Source organism: Panulirus ornatus, chromosome 1 (assembly GCF_036320965.1).
Source record: "Panulirus ornatus isolate Po-2019 chromosome 1, ASM3632096v1, whole genome shotgun sequence".
Classification (NCBI taxonomy): domain Eukaryota; kingdom Metazoa; phylum Arthropoda; class Malacostraca; order Decapoda; family Palinuridae; genus Panulirus; species Panulirus ornatus.
In genome coordinates, this window is record NC_092224.1 from 73,941,150 (window position 1) to 73,966,942 (window position 25,793).

Sequence of the window (25,793 nt, forward strand, 5' to 3'; positions counted from 1 at the left end):
AAGAGTCCTGGGATATACTGAGAAGGTTGTGTATAGTACAGTGTAATGATGATGGATGTCCAGTGCGGGAGTGTGTGATTCGTGTGTGTCTGGTGAGTGTAGTTTCTTCTGACAGATGCGTGTCTGATGCGTTGAAGTTTAAGAATTGGGAAGCCTGCTGCTTAGTGCCTGTCGGGTTACTTAAGTGTGTATGTGTTTTGTCATTGTTAGATTCATTGGGGTTGAGGGATTTGTGAGTATAGGTTCGTGAAGTGTGAGGCAGAGGTAAGGTTTTATTTGTGTGTGATGGTTGGTGGTTAGTTATGGAATGGTTTGGATGGGAGGAGTCTTGCATGTTACATAGAAATGAGTACCCAGCATGTTGAGGTGGGACTGTACTGGGAGGATCTCTCTTTCATTGTGAAGGTGTTGAGCGTACGTGGTGCTCGGCTGCCAGTAATTGTCGTGGATGTATTATTTTATTTGGTTTGTGGCTTTATTTCTTCATTTTTTTTGTAGGATGGAATACCAGGCAGGTGAGGCCTATGATACCAAGTATGGTTGTAGTGTTGCTGAGTGTCAGAGACTGTCCACTTAAGGTGGTCTTGATGAGCCAGTGTTTCGTTTGTGTGATGTAGTGTTGCATGTTGCTACTGTGGGGTCAGGGTGTTAGGATGTAATGGTGAGGTCATCTGCATAAGAATGCATCTTCATGTTGGGGTTTGCCTGTGGTAATGTGAGGGGTCGTTTAGGAAGAGAATGAAGAGAGTTGGAGAGAGAACTGCTCCTTGGGGAACTCCAGTGTAGAGTTTGTTCTGGATGTGAAGTCATCGTAAGTGACTCTTGACATGGTTGCCAACTATGAATAGGGCTAACCAGCTTTTCTAATTGTTGTGGAGGGTGATCAGTATTGATTTGTGTGGATGTGTCGGGGGAACTGTGTTACATCATTTGTTGATGTCTTTTGCTACTAGTTCAGTCCAGTCACAGCACGTTGGCTCCTGTATACCACATTTTTTTCTCAACTTACTCTATCCCATACAGGCCTTCCACCCTCCAACACGTTCAGGCTCCGATCATTCAAAATCTTTCTCACCATCTTTCCACCTCCAATTTGGTCTCTCCTCCTCTTTGTCCTCTCCACTTCTTACGCACACGTCCTTTTTTTTCAACCCCTCTTCACTCATTGTTTACATATGTCCAAACCATTTCAGCACACCCTCTTCAGGTCTCTCAACCACACACTTCAAATTACCACACATCTCTTACATTTTTGTTACATATTTGATCAAACACCTCTCAAACATTTCCTTTCCTACGCATCCACCCTCCTCCACACATCCTCGTCTATAATCCCATACCTCACACACAGATAACGACCTCCCTTTGCACACATTCTTCAGTGCTCCCCTCACCCACCGTATAACTCTCTTCCATGGTTCCATTTGGTGCCATAAACCCTCCACTCAAGTCACCCACTTCTGCAGTTTCTCACTTAAATCTGCCATCAGTTCTGGGTCATCAGGGAACGAACAGCTGACGCACTTCCCAGGCCTCGTCCTCCACTACAGACTGCATACTATGTCATCTCATGACTGGCATTCACCTCCCATCTGATCTACAACAAAAGAGACGAGTGCTACTCAAACCAAGAAGAAAGTACCAGATACTGCAAGGAAGACAGAAGGCTTGGCATTCGTTAGGAACAGCGTTGTGTCGTCACTCCTCCTGGTCCCAAAATTCATGGATAGAATGTGTCTTTTAGACCTGCTAAATGTAGCCGAAGCTGCTATTTCTTTTAGACCTGCTATATGAAGCAGAAGCTGCTATTTCTATAAGTTTACTTATTGGTTGAGTGACGTATTGTTGTCGTATAAGCTTAGGTGGTCCTTGCTCTCACATGGTCAACACGGAAGGTTTTCTCATCCAGATCACAGCACTACGTCGACATAATGTAAATATACCGAGATTAGACGTTGGTTCTTTATCCACTAGAGTGTCGCCCGTGGATGATGTTCCCAGTTCTTGAGACCAGATTTAGTTAACTTTACAACATTGACTCCTGTTACCTAGTCCAATCTAATTCCTTTGAGTTGTGTACGAACTTTTTTTTTCTTTCTTTTTTAAAGACTGAGTTCCACCGTCATTGACATGGCTTCAGTATGGTACCTGCCCTCCTTCCAGTGTTATCTATGCATGGAATATTTTAAGAGCAATGTTCATCCCCAAATTAAACCGCAGGACACGGTAGTTTGCATATTAGGATGATATCTTCATCCATGTGTAGGATGATACAAGGGTCTCATATCTTCATCCATGTGTAGGATGATACAAGGGGTCTCATATCTTCATCCATGTGTAGGATGATACAAGGGTCTCATATCTTCATCCATGTGGAGGATGATACAAGGGGTCTCATATCTTCATCCATGTGTAGGATGATACAAGGGTCTCATATCTTCATCCATGTGGAGGATGATACAAGGGTCTCAGCCATACAACTATTGAACAAGTTAAATTTCTTCGTTGCTACCGTTAAGTTGAAAGTGGAATGGCAAACTGCTGTTTTTGTTTTCATTAGTCGCTCTGAACAAATAAAAAAAAAAAAGTTTTGCTTCAGTTTAATTCTCTAATATCTGGGGCTTGCATTAGGCATAATGAAATTCCAACTTAATTGGATCTTAAGCAAAACAATAAATTTAGCCGTGACTACGTCTTTTTGGTGTGAAAACTGCGACTTTTCGGTAATTTAGCTGCCACAAATGGCTAAGAATACCATATCACTAGGTCCGTGACATCTTCATATAATTAACACTTGTAAAATGTTAATTATTGCCATAACATTGGTAGCAATCTTGTTAATGTTTACCACAGAAGAACTCAGGGTGGGGATGCTGGGGTGTGTTAACATTCTTTGTGACCTGTGTAACGAGACAAATATTGGCCAGACTGGTCGTAATTTAGACACTTGGGTCACCGACTACTAGATGTCTGTTAACACACGATCAATATCTGGATGACATCTCTGTTGATTAGCTGACCTGACGGGTCACTGTGCCGTCCTGGTCAACCTTTCCATGTTTCTCAGGTCAACTGTTCCTGGTTTCCTCAGCTGTGGTTATGCCTGGTTTTGTATATATCCTCTTGTTCATGTTGAGTCTGTGTACTTGAAAATGGCTTGAGATACAGTCGAAAGCTCGGAGCTTCTGTGTTTATTTTTCCAGCGAGTTTACTCTTATCGGTGCTTCGTGTGTCGTCTAAGCTGAAACGCAAGGCGGATATAGCTGACGTGTTTTCACACTTCCGCAGCCATCTACTTATCCGTTCGGATAAGTAGATGGGGTAAACCATGGAAAGTTTTGTCGGGCCTGGATGTGGAAAGGGAGCTGTGGTTTCGGTGCATTGCACATGACAGCTAGAGTCTGAGTGTGAACGCATGTGGCCTTTGTTGTCTTTTCCTAGCGCTACCTCGCGCTCGCCCGTGGGGGGAAGGGGTTGCCATTTCATGTGTGACGGGGTGGCGACGGGAATGGCTGAAGACAGCAAGTATGAATATGTACATGTCTGATATGTATTTGTCTCCGTATGCATATGTATGTATACATTGAAATGTATAAGTATGTATATGTGCGTGTGTGGGTGTGTATGTATATACATTGTGTATGTGGGTGGGTTGGGCCATTCTTTCGTTTGTTTCCTTGCGCTTCCTCGCTAACGCGGGAGACAGCGACAAAATATGATATATAAAGTGTAAACGATGTTATTCTTAGCGTCCACAATCTTAGCCTAGCGCGCGCTCCAACTGACGCGATGATGAACACTGGTCCACTCCACATCACGACGTCTAATGCTAAACATTAAGGCCCAAGTCACCAGCTGGAACTTTAGAAGCAAAGTTTTTCATGGAAGACGCCAACACGTACATGGTGATGGAGAAGGCTGTCGGTGTACAGGAGGGAAATTACATGTGTACACGAATGTTTCAGCTGTGTGTGTGTGTGTGTGTGTGTGTGGCTGGTCTGGACATCTACCAGAGAGAAAAGTTTTGTCCTGGGTGTGTTGGATGCATCAGGCCAAACTATCCCTCCCATTTTCCTGGAACCAAAGTTTTGACTTCAATTTACTGGGTGACTCCCCTGCCTGCCAGCCATAGCTCAAGCCTTGTGTAATTAACTGATTAAACCCCCACCTCCCAGCTGCCTTTGTTTTCGTCCAGCCAAACATTATTCCTCACTCGCCCTTCTCTCGTTTAACACAGTTTTTATATTGCCATTTTACATCAGTTGGTAAGCTCATGTGTTAGTGTCCATTCTCTTTGTTTCATATAATGAATATAATGATTATCATTGCTTAATATTGTCCAGAAATTATCTTGCCTTCGAACACTTTATAGTTCTAATTGTTTTATTAGACACATAATTAAATAAATATAATGATTGCCATCTTTAATTTTTTTCTTGCAAATTCGTCACGTATTTACATTCGTCGTGTTCGTTCATGTGTCATGTAATTTGGTCATTATTAACACCAACCATTTTCACGTCACCTTATTCGTTATTTCCACCGTGACAGCTAAAGATCGCATCTAGTACAGTTGCCAGAGTTAGTGAGACGCTGAGAGATTTTCACAGCGAGATATGTTGTTCGAATTCTCTCTCTCTCTCTCTCTCTCTCTCTCTCTCTCTCTCTCTCTCTCTCTCTCTCTCTCTCTCTCCTCTCTCTCTCTCTCTCTCTTCTCTCTCTCTCTCTGAGAAAAACAATATTGAATCCCAGCAAGGGAGTTATTAAATTCTCTTAAAAAAAAGGCCAGCGCAAGTTGTTTACAGAGAGCTGTTTCCCCAGTCCTCGTTTTGTTCCAGTAATGTTCCACGGATATGAATTTAACACCAACTGTGATGTTGTTCTACACATATTCAAGAATTTTAGATGTATATGGATTTGCTCTTCATTATTCATCACTGTTCTTCCAAATATTTTGTAGAGTTTGAGTATTTTTGACTTGAATAATTAGAAAATCAGAAAACCAATGTTGCTGAATGGAGGAAGAGTTAATTTTCTCAAGTACAGCGTAGGTGGACCAGGGTATGTCGGTCTGTATAGAAAATGGCGCTACCTCCTCCCCTTGCTTTTCATGTGTCGCTTCTCAAGGTCAGTCAGTAGTAGGAAGTTTTAGCTGAAGTACACAGTCAGGTTGGTTGGGGCCTGGTGTTCCATACAGTTGTTACATAAAGTCGCATGTAATCCTCTTGTATCAAAGCTTTATCGATAAGAACCAGCGGCTCCAGCTGTATATTAGTCTGTTCGTTTTTTTTTTACTTTTTCAAACTCTCATTACGCAAGCGGGATTGGGGGGGTTGGGGGATGTAATCGTTAAGTGTAACGTAATTTCCTTTTACGTAGAAGTTGATGGTTGAACAATTAACATTTCACGAGGAAATTACGTAATTACCATCATAAGTTCAGTATTATGAAATTCCCCGAAGCCCCTTATGAAACAACTACAGCATCAAGGCTGCGCTCCAATCAGTTGCAGGGAAAGAATGGGTTTCTTGTGAGGGAGATGTTCATCAACGAGACAATTTGTGTCCTCGCTGTCCATGCACGATGATATACCTTATCAGGTGTGACTTTTTACTGATGGTATAATCATGTGTTCATAAAATCGAAAGTATAATATATATATATATATTTTTTTTTTTTTTTTTTATACTTTGTCGCTGTCTCCCGCGTTTGCGAGGTAGCGCAAGGAAACAGACGAAAGAAATGGCCCAACCCCCCCCCCCATACACATGTACATACACACGTCCACACACGCAAATATACATACCTACACAGCTTTCCATGGTTTACCCCAGACGCTTCACATGCCTTGCTTCAATCCACTGACAGCACGTCAACCCCTGTATACCACATGACTCCAATTCACTCTATTTCTTGCCCTCCTTTCACCCTCCTGCATGTTCAGGCCCCGATCACACAAAATCTTTTTCACTCCATCTTTCCACCTCCAATTTGGTCTCCCTCTTCTCCTCGTTCCCTCCACCTCCGACACATATATCCTCTTGGTCAATCTCTCCTCACTCATTCTCTCCATGTGCCCATATATATATATATATATATATATATATATATATATATATATATATATATGTATATATATATATATATATATATATGTATATATATATATATATATATATATATGTATATATATATATATATATATATATATGTATATATATATATATATATATATATATATATATGTATATATATATATATGTATATATATATATATATATATATATATATATATATATATATATATATATATATATATATATGATTTTTTTTTTTTCGCTGTCTCCCGCGTTAGCGAGGTAGCGCAAGGAAACAGACAAAAGAATGGTCCAACCCACCCATATACACATGTATAGACATACACGTCCACACATGCAGATATACATATTTATACATCTCAACGTATACATATATATATATATATATATACGCACATAGACATATACATATATACACGTACATAATTCATACTGTCTGCCTTTATTCATTTCCATCGCCACCCCGCCACACATGCAATAACAACTCCTTCCACCCGCATATATATATATATATATATATATATATATATATATATATATATATATATATATTTTTTTTTTTTTTTTTTTCCATACATATTCGCCTTATCCTGCGTTAGCGACGTGGCCTTAAGTACAGAGGAGTGAGCATTAGAGGGAATATCCTCACTTGGCCCACATCTCTGTTCCTTCTTTTGGAAAATTTTAAACGGGAGGGGACGATTTCCAGCCCCCCGCTCCCTCCCTTTTAGTCGCCTTCTACGACACGTAGGGAATACGTGGAAAGTATTTTTCTCCCCTATCCCCAGGGATATATATATATATATATATATATATATATATATATATATATATATATATATATATTCCTATGAGTCCACGGGGAAAATGAAACACGAAAAGTTCCCAAGTGCACTTTCGTGTAATAATCACATCATCAGGGGAGACACAAGAGAGAAATATAATAGTCAATTGAAATACATCGAAGAGACGAAGCTAGGACGCCATTTGGTAAACATGTGATTGTCCATGTGATTACCAAATGGCGTCCTAGCTTCGTCTCTTCGATGTGTGGAAATAAAAAGAGCGTGGTTGAGAGAGCAGAAGAGGGTGTTTTGAAGTGGTTTGGGCACATGGAGAGAATGAGTGAGGAAAGATTGACGAAGAGGATATATGTGTCGGAGGTGGAGGGAACGAGGAGAAGAGGGAGACCAAATTGGAGGTGGAAAGATGGAGTGAAAAAGATTTTGTGTGATCGGGGCCTGAACATGCAGGAAGGTGAAAGGAGGGCAAGGAATAGAGTGAATTGGAGCGATGTGGTATACCGGGGTTGACGTGCTGTCAGTGGATTGAATCAAGGCATGTGAAGCGTCTGGGGTAAACCATGGAAAGCTGTGTAGGTATGTATATTTGCGTGTGTGGACGTATGTATATACATGTGTATGGGGGGGGTTGGGCCATTTCTTTCGTCTGTTTCCTTGCGCTACCTCGCAAACGCGGGAGACAGCGACAAAGTATAAAAAAATAAAAAAAGAAAAAAAAAAAATATATATATATATATATATATATATATATATATATATATATATATATATATATATATATATATATATGGATGAATAAACTGAGTTAGTGCTTACGGACAACATAGAGGTGTAAAGATTTGTATAATAATTGGAGAGAAGGTCCAGGTATTGGGACTCCACGAGTGTAGAACTCCCTCCCCTACTGAAGAGATAGGTAATCACACACACACACACACTCTCTCTCTCTCTCTCTCTCTCTCTCTCTCTCTCTCTCTCTCTCTGCCCTCCCTCCTCTTGGACCCCCGCGGAGGAACATATACCTGGTTATGGCGTCCCTTTTCTCTGCTAATTGCGCCCTCCCCCACCCCATGTGGTGGACCCCATCTGATTGACCCCCTGTGGTTGGCGCTTGTGGTGGATCATGTGGTGGATTCATTGTGGTGGAAACCTTGTAGCGAACCCCATATGGTGGACCTGTGTGGTGGGCCTCATCTTGTGGACTTCCTGTGGTGGGCGTTATCTGGTAGACTCCTTTGTGGTGGGTCCCTGTGGTGGGCGTTATCTGGTGGACTCCTTGTGGTGGGTCCCTGTGGTGGGTGTCATCTGATAGACTCCTTGTGGTGGGTCCCTGTGGTGGGTGTCATCTGGTGGACTCCTTGTGGTGGGTCCCTGTGGTGGGTGTTATCTGGTGAAGTCCCTGTGATGCACCCACTATGGCTATCCACCCCTCCCCCTTGTGGTAGATTCCCTCTAGTGGAGCCACAGTGGTGGGCTTACTGTGATGGACCCACTGTGATGGCCACCCTTGTAAATGGACCTGCTGTAGTGGACCCACTGGGGTTGAGCCACAACACTGACCCCCATGTGGTGGACCCACTATGGAGGACTAGGTGTGCTGGACCCACTGTGGTGGGTGGACTCGCTATGCTGGCTCTCCTGTGGTGGTAGAGTGGGTTGGAGTCTGTGAAGTGAGCCCCGTGTTGTGGGCCCAGTACGCTGGACTCTGGACGCGTAGTGGCAGGTTATGGGTCCACCAGTCACCCCAGAAGGGAACGTTGTCCTGGTGATAGTACCTGGGACTGACTCTCGTGTATCAAGGTATTTCCTAGTTATAACTTATCTATTGACCAAGTACCAGATGATCATCACGAGGTGTTGCATGTTTTATCCAATGCACTGTGGTACATCAAGCGATTGTTACCTTCATAAACGTAAAATCTAAAATCTCATTTTTTTTTTTTTTTTTTTGTCCCGTCGAAAACCTTCATTTTGATAGTTTCCTTGTATGTGTAGATAAAGATACCAGAGATGACGGATCCTTCCTTGGTGTAGACATGTTGCCACGGACCAGAAGTGTGTGGTGTGTGTTGTATGTGTGGGTCTTGGTGCTGACGTCTGTGTTGCTGGATGGTAGGAGCTCTGGGGACACTCAGGTGGTGTTAAGACAAGTGAGCAGAATGATGCGTCTTGCTCTCAGGTGAATATTTAGTATCATGGATCTAGAATACTGAGCATAAAGTACCTAACCTCGCATGGTATATTTAGTATGTAATGATTTTGTATCACAGAAATTGCCATTCATTTTGACATCGCGATCGTAGACAACTAAAATATATAACCTCAAAAGGCTTGTTTTTTTTTCTGATAAATTTGTCATAGCAGTTACGGGTAATTTTGATAAGTGTGATCATTAGTTCAAATGAAATATGAATGACGTCATAAACATCCTTGATGAAGATCAGGTTATCCGAGCAACGACCAAGATCGTCAGCGATCATCTGCGTCTGTGTTCACAGGCAACACACTCGGCCGTCCCTCCCCCAGAGGACTTGTATAGTTTTTCCCACGTGTTTGGCTGGGCGATGCCTCACAGCCAGTAGTAGTGAGGGGAGATCCAGCATGTGGACGGAAGTAATGGAACTGCTGTGTTCCTCTGATCCCCATTGATGCGTCCAGCCGAGTCTGGAAGATATTTTCCCTTGGTGTCGACTTCATCTGTTGCGATGTATTAAAACTAGAAGGCTGGAAGAAGTTGCCCCAGCCCCGCGGAGCCCTCCGAGATTGGATCATGCGGTCTTCAAAGACTTCCTTTTGCTACAAGTCAGAAGACGGTTCCACGGACCACGCCTGACGGACCCTCCCCTCCATGGCTCGTCACAGCCAAGTCTTCCTGTGGTGGTTGTGGTGGTCCGACGTCGTCCTGGTATGAGACAAGGTTTATTATTTTCTTTTTCGGTTCTTGAGCTACCAGGAAGCACCCAGCGTCACAGGAGGGACACTGACGCTGCCAAGGAAAATACATCGTAGAGAAATGGACAGTGACGGCGTCATGCGTCTGGCAGCTTGAAATGGCAGCGAAGCTTTCTTTTTAAAGCGTCTTGGGAAAAATAGTTAACAAATGATGCAAGTGGCTTTCTCGTTCGTCCAGCAAACAGCTGAACTGCTTCTCACACAAGAAGATATACAACCTTCAGAGAAATCTCGAACCACAATAATTTTCCCCTCTTCCAAATTATCTGTTTTCCCCAAGAAGTTCGCCTGCGTCGTGGAGATGAGATCTTGTGTTTTGAGAACAGCAAGGCTGTCACCGAGAACATCGGCAGAATAATTGATTGATCTGATTATCATCTTGATTGTTGTCTTGTCCTCGGGAGCTCCTGCTTTGTGGGTCACCTCGTCACACTGCTGCACTGCCTCGGAGCGGAGACTCACTTCAGTGTTTCCTGTCGTGTGATTTTCTTTCTACATCTTAGAACCTCCGTGTCAGTAGGTTGTAGACAGCAGTCGTCAAGGGCAGTACTACCCTCCTGACGTAGGAGTGTTGAGGTGATGGCCGGAACCATCTTACACCCTCCGTGACCACGTCGCTGGTCGTGCTAGCTTCGCTCACTAACCGAACCCACCACGCTGGCCTTGCTGTGTTGACCCTGTATGTAGTTTACATTGAACGATTCTCTTATCTTCATAGCTGCTTTTATTTTTGTTTTTCTTACCCTTGTAGTCTTGGCGTCCTTGAGAACCTCTGTGCATGACTGGATCCTTTGTCATGATACGAGCCCACCTGGAGCAAGTCAGTACTTGATCACATGGAGTGTATATAAAGCAAGTTCCCTGCAGTGGCGTCCTGTGTGTCAGAACTGGCAGATGTCTTCGAGCGAGTTCCCTGAGAGTTAACCGTTGCTTCTTTGACATGAGAAGGTGGCTTCATGTTTACCTTCTTAATCATAAGTTTATTGGTCTTCGTAGATATCGTTTTCATGCGTTATTTGCCTTCTCATATTTGTGGACTTCCACGGTGTAGGGGTTAGTGTTCCTGACCATGAAGCACTCATGGGCCGCCCAGGGTCGAGCGCATAGGTTCGAATCCTGGTTGCGGCAGTCGGTCTACAGTCAACCTAGCTGGTCATCTTCACCTAGGTCCTGGTCGATAGAATGGGTACCTGAGATCATAGCTGGAGGCTAATACACCGAGACACCAGCAGATGTTAACGGGATCACATCTTGCACGGTACAGAAGCAGGCTGTGAGGGTGGTATGGTAACCAATGTAGAGGAAGACACTCTGGTAACAAAACCCGACCTTACCACTCGGGTCACTACGTGGGTGTGTCACGTCATCAACCTTCCTGCACAAGCCACTGCGAACTATATGTAAGATGACGTTGTCTGTACTACATAATCCTCAACTGACATTCATATTCGTACCATCAGTCACCTGTATATGAGGAAACTCGAGTGAATTTGCTTACACCACTTTTATGCTTTGATTGAAGCAGCTCTGGAGCAGTCGGTAAGATGTGAGGCTTCGTTCATGTGAGTGAACACACACCACTAGATGGTTGACCAGTGTGTGTACAGTAGGTATGTTGACTTACACGAGATTCAAAGTCTTCACTTGTCTGTCCCAAGTAAAACGTGCTACATGTTTTGCAAGGAATTGTTAATACTATACTGTACTAATACTATAATATGCTATGCTATACAATTCAATACAATACTATACTAAGGCTGTTCTAAACATTTTCCTTACAGTGCTCTCTTAAGAGAAAACTAATTGTGCTTCAAATAGCCTAAGCAGTGGAATCACAGGTTCAAAAGGTTTGTGGTAGGGTTCATGACTGTCGTACTGCGGTGCAGGTGTCGTCATCATCTTTGGTCCTCTCTCATCCTGTAACTGTCCTCTCAAGATGTGTTAATACACGAAAGCGCTCAGGACCTCGAGTTTTCCATGTTTTTTTTTTCAGCATTTATAAAATCGTGTCTTGTCATTTTGCGCATATATATATATATATATATATATATATATATATATATATATATATATATATATATATATATCGTTATACTTCGACGCTGTCTCCCGCGTTAGCGAGATATCGCAAGGAAACAGACGAAAGAATGGCCCAACCCATCCACATACACATGTATATACATAAACGCCCACGCGCGCGCATATACATACCTATACATTTGAATTTATGCATACATATACATGCACAGACATGTACATATTCGTACATGCTGCCTTCATCCATTCATACCGCCACCCTGCCGCACATGAAATGGCACACCCTCCCCCGCGTGCGTGCGAGGTAGCGCCAGGAAACGACAACAAAGGCGACATTTGTTCACACTCAGCCTCTAGCTGTCATTGTGTGATGCACTGAAACCACAGCTCCCTTTCCACATCCAGGCCCCACAAAACTTTCCATGGTTTACCCCCAGATGCTTCACATGCCCTGGTTCAACCCATTGACATCACGTTGACCCCGGTATACCACATCGTTCTAATTCACTCTATTCCTTGCACGTCTTTCACCCTCCTGTATGTTCAGGCCCTGATCGCTCAAAATCTTTCACTCAATCCTTCCACCTCCAATTTGGTCTCCTACTTCTCCTCGTTCCCTCCACCTCTGACACATATATCCTCTTTGTCAATCTTTCTATACTCATTCTCTCCATGTGACCAAACCATTTCAAAACACACTCTTCTGCTCTCTCAACCACACTCTTTTTATTACCACACATCTCTCTTACCCTTTCATTACTTACCCGATCAAACAACCTCACACCACATATCGTCCTCAAGCACCTCATTTCCGACACATCTACCCTTCTCTGCATGACCCTATCTATCGCCCATGCCTCACAACCATATAAAATTGTTAGAACCACTATTCCTTCAAATATACCCATTTTTCCTCTCCGAGATAACGTTCTCGCTTTCCACACATTCTTCAACGCTCCCAGAATCTTTGCCCCCTCCCCCACCCTGTGACTCTTCCACTTCCATGGTTCCATCCGCTGCCAGATCCACTCCCAGATATCTAAAACACTTCACTTCCTCCAGTTTTTCTCCATTCAAACTTTCCTCCCAATTTATTTGTCCCTAAACCCTACTGTACCTAATAACCTTGCTCTTACTTACATTTACTCTCTGCTTTCTTCTTTCACACACTTTACCAAACTCAGTCACCAGCTTCTGCAGTTTCTCACACGAATCAGCCACAACCGCTGTATCATCAGAGAACAACAACTGACTCACTTCCCAAGCTCTTTCATCCACAACAGACTGCATACTTGCCCCTCTTTCCAAAACTCTTGCATTCACCCCCCCTAACAACCCCATCCATAAACAAATTAGACAACCATGGAGACATCACACACCCCTGCCGCAAACCAGCATTCACTGAGAACCAGTCACTTTCCTCTTTTCCTACACGTACACATGCCTTACATCCTCGATATAAACTTTTCACTGCTTCTAACAACTTGCCTCCCACACCATATATTCTTAATACCTTCCACAGAGCATCTCTATCAACTCTATCATATGCCTTCTCCAGATCCATAAATGCTACATAAAAATCCATTTGCTTTTCTAAGTATTTCTCACATACATTCTTCAAAGCAAACACCTGATCCACACTTCCTCTTCCACTTCTGAAACCACACTGCTCTTCCCCAATCTGATGTTCTGTACATGTCTTCACCCTCTCAATCAACACCCTCCCATATAATTTCCCAGGAATACTCAACAAACTTATACCTCTGTGATTTGAGCACTCACTTTTATCCCCTTTGCCTTTGTACAATGGCACTATGCAGGCGTTCCGCCAATCCTCAGGCACCTCACCATGAATCATACATACATTAGATAACCTTACCAACCAGTCAACAATACAGTCACCCCTTTTTTGATAAATTCCACTGCAATACCATCCAAACCCGCTGCCTTGCCGGCTTTCATCTTCCGCAAAGCTTTTACTACCTCTTCTCTGTTTTATCAAATCATTTTCCCTAACCCTCTCACTTTGCACACCACCTCGACCAAAACACCCTATATCTGCCACTCTATCATCAAATACATTCAACAAGCCTTTAAGTTACTCATTCCATCTCCTTCTCACATCACCACTACTTATCACCTCCCCATTAGCCCCTTCACTATATATATATATATATATATATATATATATATATATATATGATGCGACAATGGGATGACTTTGATTAGGGCCTCAGTTGCTCGTACCGTCTCGGGTAACATAAAAAACTTTCTCTGATGGTGTGTGTGTGTGTGTGTGTGTGTGTGTGTGTGTGTGTGTGTGTGTCATCCACGTAACAGTGTGCTGCAAGCAGGGGATGTATTTCTTGTCCAGAAATTGTTTGTCACGTTCACAGAGTACATCCGTCAGCCACACAACTCTGTACCATAAGAGGACTCGAGAATCTGTATGTCTTGCATCACTTGGTGTTATAACCCGTAAATAAGACTTCTTTTTCCCAGTCTTGCATTAACACCTTATAGGAGGGTGGTATATCTCTACCAAGGCGATGAGGAATATGATTGTTACATTGTCTTGTATATGTTTATCATTGTTCCACGTCATGTGATTTCGGGTAGTTAGATAGTAAGGTTTACAGCTGGTGTAAGGTCTCCAGCTACAGAATGTGAATCCGAAGGAATCAGGTATTTCAGTTGGTTGTATGGTAATGATGCTGTGACTTGATGCTATGGAAATGTTGCTGTATAATGGTGCTATAGTGATCTTATATCCTTTATTAATTAATGTGACACGTGAACAAAGTGAAATAATACTCAAAATGTCTTATTACGTTGAATACCAGGACGAGGAAACACCGCATGACGATATTGTTGGCACTGCCCACATTATTGGAACCGTAACATGCAGAGCGGAAGCCACGGAGTCGTTGATGGACAGTCTTCCTAAGACCACCACTGGGTAACCAAGACACGGGAGTTGTGGAGATTCTGCTCAGTATTGCTCAGTCTTGAGATCACGAACACCGCCCTTCTACTTAAACTAACCTCCATCACGTACAGGAGATTAATTATGTTCCTTTAAACTTTGACATCAAGTAATGTCTTCTAAACTATTCATGGAGGCAGCCCCAGCCTGCTGCTGCTGTTTGACGTAAACTTGCTGAAGGTAAAATCTGGGGTTATGGTGAGGAAAGTTGCAGCAAGCCTTGAAGGTGGCAACGTTGGCTGGCTGGAGGCGGCAGACCTATGATAGATTAATGGGACACACTGTAAACCGCAGCTCTCTGGCCAGAACCCATATTTTATGCGTCGCTTCTGAGGTATATATTACAGGAGAGGAGGAGGGTGAGAGGGAGGGAAGGTAGAAGGAATGGAGATACAGCCGGATAGACACAAAAGAACATCATGAGAGAGAAATATAAAGATGCTATCTAATGGAGACAGAGAACGTGAGTGAGAGAAAGGGAAGGAAGTATCGAGCGACGACGACCACGAGAGATTAAGACATCTTGGTCAGGGTTTTCAGAGGTGAATGAGGCCACACTAATGATGAGCCTCTTGCTAAGTCGTGCAAAGACGGAGAGGACGCTCGTCATTACGGCTGATGACGGTGGAGACCTGGCGCGACCTGTGGCTGCTGCAGGAGTGTGGAGGCCACGCGAGGCACACCAGCAAGCCCCACACGACGATCCATACACCTGCAGTAGTGTAAGTGGAAAAGAAAAGATATGAAAAGTTTAATACGAACGTATCAACAACTCACGAGTGATCCTCACGGAGCGCATGAACAAATGACTAATTTGATCTCGTAAGATTCGTGTACTTTATCATGAAGTGCAGGAAGGTAGTAACGTTTGGAACATGCCAAAGGACGTAGTTCGTATGTTTGGTGATCGTTGGTCATGGCGTGTGTTCTTTTGGACATGAACACACGCGCGTAGGAGAAGACCCGAGCATTATGCTCAGAAGACGTGGTCCCAGAGATGAAGCAGACTGGTCAAAGTTCTTTACCCATAAGTAGAGACGCTGGTGCACCACACACCACCTGTCTCCCACACAAACCAACTGTCTATAAAGATAACATTTTCATTTATAGAACTCTACTGTTGCCTTGGGGGAAGCAGGTGATGGTCTTCGGCTGAATGGAGGCGTTGTGAGTGTCTGTGGTTAAGAGGAGAAAAGTTCCAGCATGAACTGCTATTGTTCCTGTGTCCTTGTGAGTTATCCTTGAGGCAGAGGGTTACTCAAAGCAAGTGCGATAACCTCGCCTCGTCATCCACCCATAGGTCTTTGGTCTTTAGTTAAAGACATATCTGATAAACTGTCGCTCTGCCTTACGTTCACTGTTCCGTTCTGACGGCACTACAACTGTCTCTCCCGTGCACAAAGCAACTCTTTGGTTCCCGTTTCTCCTCTAATTCCACCTTGGATGATTCTAACATTCCTTCACCCCTGATGTTTCTTACCAATCCTATGTCCCTTCCTGTAATCTCTTTTCGAATTGTCTGAAAAGCTTTTCTCTCTGGACACAAGCAAGGCTTATGGATCGGACCTGATAGTATCCATCCCCGTGTACTGAAAGTGTGTGCCTTTTGAGCTTGCACGCGTCCCCCCTCATCTGTTCCGTTTCTGTTTAAAAACCAGAACTTTTCCTTCTTGGAAGCATGTGTTGGTATATCCCATCTGTAAGAAGGGTGACCGTTCCCACCCCTCCAACTACAGTCCTGTTGCTTTGATATCTGTCATATCTAAAGTCTTTGACTCACTCCTCGAACTCCAATATCCTCAGACATCTTGAATCTGTCTTCTCTCTGATCACCTGAGATAAGAGAAATACTTAAGGCGAGAACCACTGGTGATATTCTTTCCTATCTTACTAATGTCTGGTCATCATCAGTGAAAGATTTTAGGAAATCCTGTGTAGTTGCCCTTGACATATCCAGAGCTTTTAACGAGGTGTGGCATCGGGGTCTCATCTCTTAAGCTCTGCTCTTTTGGCTTCCATGTCACACATTTTCCCTCATATCTGGCTTCCTCTCCGGCTGGTCTGTGTTCATGGTTGTTGATGGATTAGTCTCTCCCATTTGTCCGTCAACAGCGGTGTCCCTCAAGGTTCTGTCCTGTCACCTTCACTTTTTCTCCTCTGTATTGACGATTTTTTTTTTTTTTTTTTTACAAATAACCAAATGCACTTACATGCTGGCGAATCAGCACTGCATTCCTCCACGTCCTTCCAGTCTGCTCCTCCTCCTCTCACTCGACCCGCATCTCGTCTCGACACAACTTCCTCAATAAACTCAGAATTGGACAGGATAGCTCAGTAGGGTTGATGGAATCTGGTTAAGTTTGATGCCTTCAAAAACTAAGTTTTGCCCAGCTCTCAATCAAAAATTCCTCAACTTCCCTCTTTTCTTTGACTTCTGTAATTCCACCTCTTGACTCGGTGAACATGCTTGGTATTGATATAAAATCATCACTATCTTGCAAATCCCACATTACAGAAATAGGAGAGTCTACCTGTCTGAGTCCTGTTTAGAAGTCGAAATTTCTTTTCTTCTGACCAGTTGCTCCGTTTATACAAAGGATTCAACTGTCCTTGTTTAGAGTGCTGCTCTCATCAGAGGTGGTTCTATCTTTATATCCTTACTTGACAGAGTGAAGTCGACAGCAGTCAGACTTTGTCAGGTCTCCCAGGCTAACTTCAAACTGAACTCACTCACTCTACGTCGCAATGTTGGTTCACTTTCCCTCTTCTGTAGGTATTACTTCGGTTTTTGTTCCCGAGAACTGTTGTTTGTGTGCCCCCACCAGTAGCTGGACCACGCGATACGTGGCAAGATGCTGCGTCACATGATTGTGTGGCTGCTGACCTGTTTTTTTTTATTACTTTATTTGAATTTCATTATCCGTGTATTAGACCAATTTAGGGGTCTGTGTGGATCGCTCCTTGTAAGTTGATGCAACCCTCTTCGCTTTTCACTTCCTTCATGACCTGTGCATCATCCGTAAACATATCCAGGCGGGAGTCCATCGCTTAAGACAAGTTCTAGAATCATGGTCCTAGAACTGAACCCCTGTTGCACTCCGCTGGTCACTTCGAACTATATACAGAAGGTTCCTTGGACACACGTCCGTTGTTCCCTGCCACTGAGGTAATCTTCTTTCCGGTGAAGGAGTTCCCCTCCCCTCATTTATTCCTGCCTGTTGATGCAGCTTGTTAATCAGCCTCCTAGCCTGGCTAGTGTGAAATGCTTTCTGGTAGTCCAGATACAAGCAACCCACGCAGCCCTCCCTGTTGTCCAAGACGTAGCTCACTCGCTCATAGAGATGTAAAAGGTTTGTCACACGTGACCTCCTTTCCCTACATACGAACTGTGTCTCACTTCGACAATATCTAACCTGTAGGAAGTCATCTCTTTCCCAGACCTTGCTGTCCACACGCGTCAGTGAGATCGGTCTGTAGTTGAGTGTCTCTTCCCGACCTCCTCCTCTTATATGTTGGCATAACATTTGCTTTCTTTCATTCCCCTTGGCACTGCCTTTCTCAAGTGACATCGTGAACAGTATTCGAAGTTTATCTCGCGTATGTGATTCCTAAGTGAGCTGCCCAGAGTTTAAGGTTACCTATAAAATATGGTTTCCAACCACCGTAGAGTTCTGATGTCAATCATAGGTCGGAAAAAAAGTGTGTCTGATTATGACTCTTTGTGACTTCTCTAATCCTTTAGCGCTACCGCTCACAGGAGGAGCATGGAGGTGCACAATGATTATGCCGGGGTTACCAAGACAAACCAAGTCAGATAGATAAATGCGAAGTCCATTATAATATGATAGTGGCAATGAAAATAATGATAGCAATAAAGATGATGATTATGGATATAATCATTCAGAGTTTTTCTTGCCTTTGGAAGATAGCGTCAAGAACAGACGAACCAACGGAATCATTAACACACATCTGCGCTCCAGCTGTCACGTGAAATGGACTGAAACGCAGCATCTTCCCTCCACAGCCAAGCCCCACACACCATACGCCCTGGTTCAACCCATCAACAAAACGTCGCCCCCCATATACCGTACATCGTTCCAATTTTTTTCCATTCAATACACGTTCTCCCCCTTATGAACACACAGGTCCTGATACGCCAGAACCTTGTAACTCCATTCTTCCGTCGCCCTCTCTCTCTCTCTTCCTCTCTCCCTCGCTCCCTGTGCTTTCGACATGTATGTTATCATTGTTAGTCTCTCTTCACTCATCCTCTCCATATGTGCCAGGCATTTCTGGATTGTCTGAGTAACCCCTTTATTGAGAATACGCTCGCTACAGCCTCCATTTATAATAATGATGTGATGATAATCTGAAGATGAATTTTGACGTCATCGAACAGTGAAACTGTAGGGTGTGTTACAAAGCCACTCCTGGGTGACTCCAGGACCAGTCAGTGCCACAGTGTGGCCAAAGCTTAGTGTCAACCAGTGCCACAATGTGGCCAGATCTCTTATATTCGACCAGTGCTGCATTATGGTCGGAACTCATACTGGGCGGATGCTGTCTACTACCTACTGACACAGAGGGTGTAAGATGGTTCAGGCCATCACCTCAACACTCCTACGTCAGGAGGGTAGTGCTGCCCTGGGTGGCTGCTGTCTACAACTTTCCACATCATATTACTCTTCCTTTAAATCTGGTCTTATTATGAAGTCTTAAAAGGCTTGAGGAAAGCTGAGCTTTTGCCTGCAGTTTTCCTATCTCTGGCTTGGGCTGGCGTAAAGCGATATCAAATTTAATTTACATTTTTTCCAGACTTAAGTTGACAGTGTCTCTTGTGCTGATGTCTTCCACACAGTTATTTTTTTTGTGTGTGAGCTGTTTGTGTTGGATGAACGTGATAAGAAGAATAAAGAAATAAACGAATTAAAGAGATGAAAATACAAGAACATAGGAACAGCTGTGGAACAGCAGCCATATATATATATATATATATATATATATATATATATATATATATATATATATAGTGTTTCATTTTCCCCGTGGACTCATAGGAATATATATATATATATATATATATATATATATATATATATATATATATATATATATATATATATATGTGTGTGTGGTAGGGTTCAGGGATGATAAAAAGGCGAGTTACTGCGTTCCAGATCATTAAGGAGGCAAAAACATTGGGCTCCAACTACTCTTAGATCATTGTATGTAGAGGCAGGCAATTTGTTTGGTTCACATTGGAATGACCTGCGTACAGGAGCTGGGTGAGTGGATGTGGAGAGAACGCTTCGTTGCGGGAAATTAAGTTCACAAATGTTAGAGCACAGCTGCCCCGCCGCTTGCCACCCACAGTGTCCGAGACAATGTCAGTGTCTCTGGAAAGAGTTTCAGTTCCTCAGTCAGGGAGCTTAGGATAAGGCCCATACCATAGAGAACACGGGCTGACGAACGGGAACAACACATGATCACTGTAGAGAACGGGAACAACACATGATCACCGTAGCACACACACACACTCGAGGAGGGATTGGCCTATCATCAGTGCCCGTCGACACCACCAGCAGAACCTAGACCCACCCAGAGCGGGGATGGTGAGGTCCCCACACTACACAGATGCTGGTGGACGGACGCTCGGGCCAGACACGGGCCACTCCAGCCATGACCGGCCTCACTGTGGGTGTTGGGTCAACCCTCTCAACGCTGGTCACAGCTGGCCACCGTAGCGCCCTCCTCACCTGAGCCAAAAGTGAATAGAATATCTGTATTTACGTCTGTGTTTTCAAGAACCATTTGATACACTACTTATGTTTAAGCTGTCTGTCTGTCTGTCTGTTTCAGCGTAAGGTATTGTGGTATGGCTTCCTTGTATATATATACATTCCCCCACACACCGTCCCATAATACCTTCCTCCTCAGATATTTTCATAATATGACTGACGGAAGTTTTATTAGAAAAGATTTCTCCCGTTTTTTTTTTTTTTTCAGACTTTAGGTAAATATTATACGTCCATCTTCCTTATGCAAAGTTGGTTGGAACCTGCGAACCATTTGGGGGCTGTGATGGAGGGAGAGACAAGGTGGAAATAAAAGAGATGATGAGATTTATTTAATGGTAGACGGTGAATGTACGAGAGGATAGAGATGGCAAGAGAAGAGACCGTGTGTCGAGAGAGAGGCATGGAGGAAAGTGAGTTACAGGGAAACGAAATGCTAAAGCCATAGTCAAGATCCCGAAGAAAAACGTTGTGGAATGAACGTGATGTAGATAATGATATAGTGAAGTGCTACCCTCCTGACTGACGCCCTCTGTGTCAGTAGGCTGTGACAGCAGCCACCCAGGGAAGTACTACCTGCCTGACCGACTCTCTCTCTGTGTCAGTAGGTTGTAGACAACAAGAATGTTGAAGTGATGGCCAGAACCATCTGACATCCACCTTCCATAATTGATGGCTCTGCTTTGCCTCATTAACCTAATTTAATGATCTGTATAACAGATATAGTTTCCATACATACAGATACCATAAACGTGTCGTATATCATCATGTTATATTTTGTGTTGACCTTGAACCTCGTCGTGTACTCTGTTGCCCGTGGGTCGTACTGTAGTCTGAGGAGTCTAGATCAGATCAGATACCCATTAATATATATATCCACACATCTGTGTCTCACCATGTGAAGAATTGAATGGTATAAGACCCAAAACTCTCGTGTGGAATTCGTCCCTGTAACTACCCTTATTATGGAGGCTAAACTTGCAACTTTCGTCATAACTTGAAAAGTCTGAGCCAGGCACCAGACAACGCAGTAATGTTTTTTTTCTTTGCACATAAAGATTTGAACGGGTTTTGCTGGAGTTGAGGTTTGTATAAACTGGTTTAACCTGGAACGTACGTGACTCGTTATACCATGAAGAAAATCCTCCCTTTTGTAACGTAACTGAACGAATAATGTTTACACCAGTTCTTGCGTCACTCCTGTTGACCATGTTCAGTTTGAGGTACGCAGGTCCCGCTCCGTCATGGAACGCGCTTCTAGATCTTCATTCCGTCTGAGTGAAGCTCCGTCATCAGAAATAGAGGAAAATGCAGCATCAGGAAGAACTCTTCCATAATGGAGGTCAAGATCCAGATGATTATGGGTTAACAAGTGGTTGAGCCACGCACTTGCGTGTGGAACTGAAGTCTTGAGCTGAGGGATGCGTCTTGATACGTGGATCTCTCACGTGAGCAGCTTAGCTAAGTGTGGCTTGTACCGGGTCTCCCTCCTGGATTGCTTGGGAGGAGATGGACTGGTGCGAAGCGAAGATGGGGTGGACCCAACCACCTCCCCTGCCTCTCTCTCTCTCTCTCTCTCTCTCTCTCTCTCTCTCTCTCTCTCTCTCTCTCTCTCTCTCTCTCTCTCTCACACACACACACAGAAAGCAGTCGGATCTGCGGGCGGAAGTATGTGGGGGAAACTGTGTGGAAGGTTGGAAAATTATCTTGATGGAAGGAAACAGAGAACTGTTTTTAGGGGAATCTTTTCGAAATGGGTTGAAGTCCTTATTGGTATGTCGCAGGGTTTGGTCCTATTTTATACGTATGACTTGGCCTGAGGATTGGAACCCTTACTGACTATGTTTGCTGATGATGCTAAGGTAATGAAGTAAAAGGCTGTGAGGATTGCATCGATTTGCAAGGAGACCCAGACATATTCCAAAGTTGTCTGATACATGGTTGGTGAAAGTCAACCCAAAGAAGTGTTAATGAAGATGGGACAGAGTGGATGAAGGCTTCAATATCATGCAGCAGGATGCAAGGAGCAGGAGAAATGTGTGTGAGAGGAATTTATAATCTGACATCGTCTTTGGCATGTCGCCAGAGTCCCACATTAGGAGGACACGACAGGAGACAAACTGTCTGCTGGTAAATATTAAGACAACTTTCGCTAGTATATAAATATTCATAAAGTTGTTTACATCCTACATGAGGTTAAAACTAGAATATGATTCACAAGTGTGGTCACCGCACCTAAAAATGGACAAAATGCTAAAAGAGAAGGTCTAGAGGAATGCAACGATGATGATGATAGAATTAAGAGGTTTGAGTCGTAGGGAAAGGCCAGAAGTCCAAATTTGCCCACCATGACAGACAGAGGAGTGATGGGTGACCTGATCGCATCCTTCAAGTCTTAAACCAGATGGTGAAGCAGCCATTCAACACTTCTTTGAGAGATGTAATAATAGAGCAGCCACAGGACACAACACGAAGTTAAACAAGGGACTTGTAAAGAAGTACTTTATAAGTATAAGAATGCACCGAAACCACAGCTCCTTATACACATCCAGGCCCCACAGAACTTTCCACGGTTTTCCTTAGATGCTTCACATGCCCTGGTTCTGTCTATTGACAATACGTCTACCCCTGTGTCCCACATCGTTCCAGTTACTCTCTCCCATGAACACCTTTCACCCTCCTGCATGTTCAGGCCCCAATCACTGAAAATCTTTTTAACTCCATTTGTCCATCTCCAATTTGGTCTGCTTTTCCTTGTTCTTTCTACTTCTAGCATATAAATCCTCTTTGATAATATCTGCTCACTCATTCTCTCTATATGTCCAAACCATTTCAACACACCGTGTTCTGCTTTCTCAAGTACACTTTTTATTTCCACACATCTCTCTTACCCTTTCAGTACTTACTCGATCAAACCACCTCACACCACATATTGTCCTCATCTCATCTCCATCACATCCACCTTCGTCCACACAGCTTTCATATAACATTGCTGGGACTACTGGATCTTCAAGTCCTCCCAGACATCGACCTCTCTCCCCACATTTTTCAGTGCTCTCAGAACCACCAGAGCTGCATCATCAGCAAACAACAACTGATTCGCATTCCATGCCCCTCTCGTCTCCTACAGACAACGTGCTCACCCTTCTCTCCAAGACTTTTTAATATAACAATATATATTTTTCATTCACGGGCTGGCGCGGACCCGTTCCCTGGGTACATGTGTCTTATGTTTTGTCCATGTATTCTTACAGACGAGTTCGGTCCTTTCAAGATGTATGTCATGTCCAGCAGTTACGTACACATCCTTTGTGTTTCGTGTCAGGTACTGTGTATATATGCAGCCATGAAATAATTCAGACTCCAAATTAAACAATGGAGTTCAAATTCAGACTCCAAATTCAACACTGGAGTTCAAATTCAACACTGGAGTTATGTTTGAGACTGCTGGACATGATATGTAATCCTAAAGATATGCTGTAGTGCAGCAGAGGATGGGAGAGTGTAGTAAGCGTTTATTGTTGGATTTTTCCCTTTTGTTTTATCCTGTTCAGTGCCACGCAGGCTTGCTTCACAGATTGATGTTATGTTTCCTGCATTCTTAATCCTGTTGGCCGTTGTTGCTGGAGTGAGTGTCTCGGGTGGGGAGAGAGAGCCCTCTTACTGCTGTCTCTACCTGGACGTGGGTCAACGGGCCTTCCCTCACATGTCTTTCCCCATGCTCTTCCCCCACCCTTCTCTCTCTCTCTCTCTCTCTCTCTCTCTCTCTCTCTCTCTCTCTCTCTCTCTCTCTCTCTCTCTCTCACCTTAGGCCCCCGTCCAGATAGCGTCTTCGAGGCGACAGAAGCGCCCTTGACGCCACCTGGGGAAGGCTTCACTCTGGTGTTGTGAGGGAGTCAGATGAGGGGGAATAAGAGGGTGATGGGTGTCCGGCTGTGTGGGCTTCCCTTCATCCTCCCCCACAGTCCTGATTAATTGTCTGATAAGGAAAATGAAAGATGATTATGTGACGGCAGGCCAGCAGCAAGAGGAGCACGTGTGTTTGTGTGTGTATATATATATATATATATATATATATATATATATATATATATATATATATATATATATATATATATATGTGTGTGTGATTATATTTCTCAATCATCTAGTATCTGTGATATGTGCAACAAATAGTATTATACTCGCCAGAATCAGCACTTGGATGTTTCTCACACTTTATTGTAGTTGTAACGGTTAATTGTCTCTCTTGACCATGACCTTCTCTCTCTCTCTCCTCAGGTTGTTCGTGGGTCACAACCATCACATCGTGAAAGGTAAGTTATTATTATATTGTGGTCTTGTGAACCGTCTCACTTGACAACTAAAGTTAGAAGCTAAACTTAAAGTTCTCCTGACCAGTTTAGCTGGTATATATTAACAGAGAATTATGTGTGTAACTTTGGTCAGTATTCCTCCCACAGCTAAAGTTAGCATTATATATTTAGCTGCGGGTCAGGTATAGCTTGTGTGGAGTATGTGCGTATATAAGGTTATGACTGGTATGTCGAGACTCTTGGCTCTGTCTTCACAACAGAAGATTTACCTGCCTACCGCCACCTCCTCCTGTCGTGTCCGGGGATTCTTGTCGTTCGTTTGTATCCTAAATTCTCTAAATCATCCTGTCCAGTCAAGCTGGGTAGATGTCACCAGGCCGTGGCGACGACACTTGGCTTATCGCTGTGATCTGTGTGATGCAAGGATACGTCAACGCTTGACCAGGAGCAGCAGGTACTGGCTTTGTTCTGTGTCGGCTGTGTTCGGTCTCCACTACACGAACGGTTCCTCCATATCACTTTATACATCCAGGTTCGCTGGAACCTGTTTCAGGCCCCACAGCTCTTCAGATGATGTTTGAACAACACCTGAGGTAGGTTTGTGCTGGCTCGTGGAATGTGAGGACGTGTTCCACCCGGATGTGATGGGTTACGTCCACAGCTGACAGACTACAACAGTTGTTATAGTATCCTCAGTCGCTGGGTTACTTCCACAGTGGGTACACCACAACAGTTGTTAGTGTCCTCACTCGCGGGATGGGATGACCTGAGCCAAGTTGTGGTTGACGAAGCCAGAAACTAAACGT

At 43.7% G+C, this 25,793-nt stretch overlaps 1 long non-coding RNA gene across 1 annotated transcript in view; it reads left to right on the plus strand.

The window, feature by feature from the left end:
- The window catches only part of LOC139749631 (uncharacterized), a 597,160-nt gene that overhangs the window by 140,719 nt on the left and 430,648 nt on the right, over window positions 1-25,793 (plus strand). Inside the window, exon 2 of the long non-coding RNA XR_011713004.1 lies at window positions 24,953-24,987. This is a non-coding gene — a long non-coding RNA (uncharacterized lncRNA). The remainder of the gene's footprint in view (window positions 1-24,952; window positions 24,988-25,793) is intronic.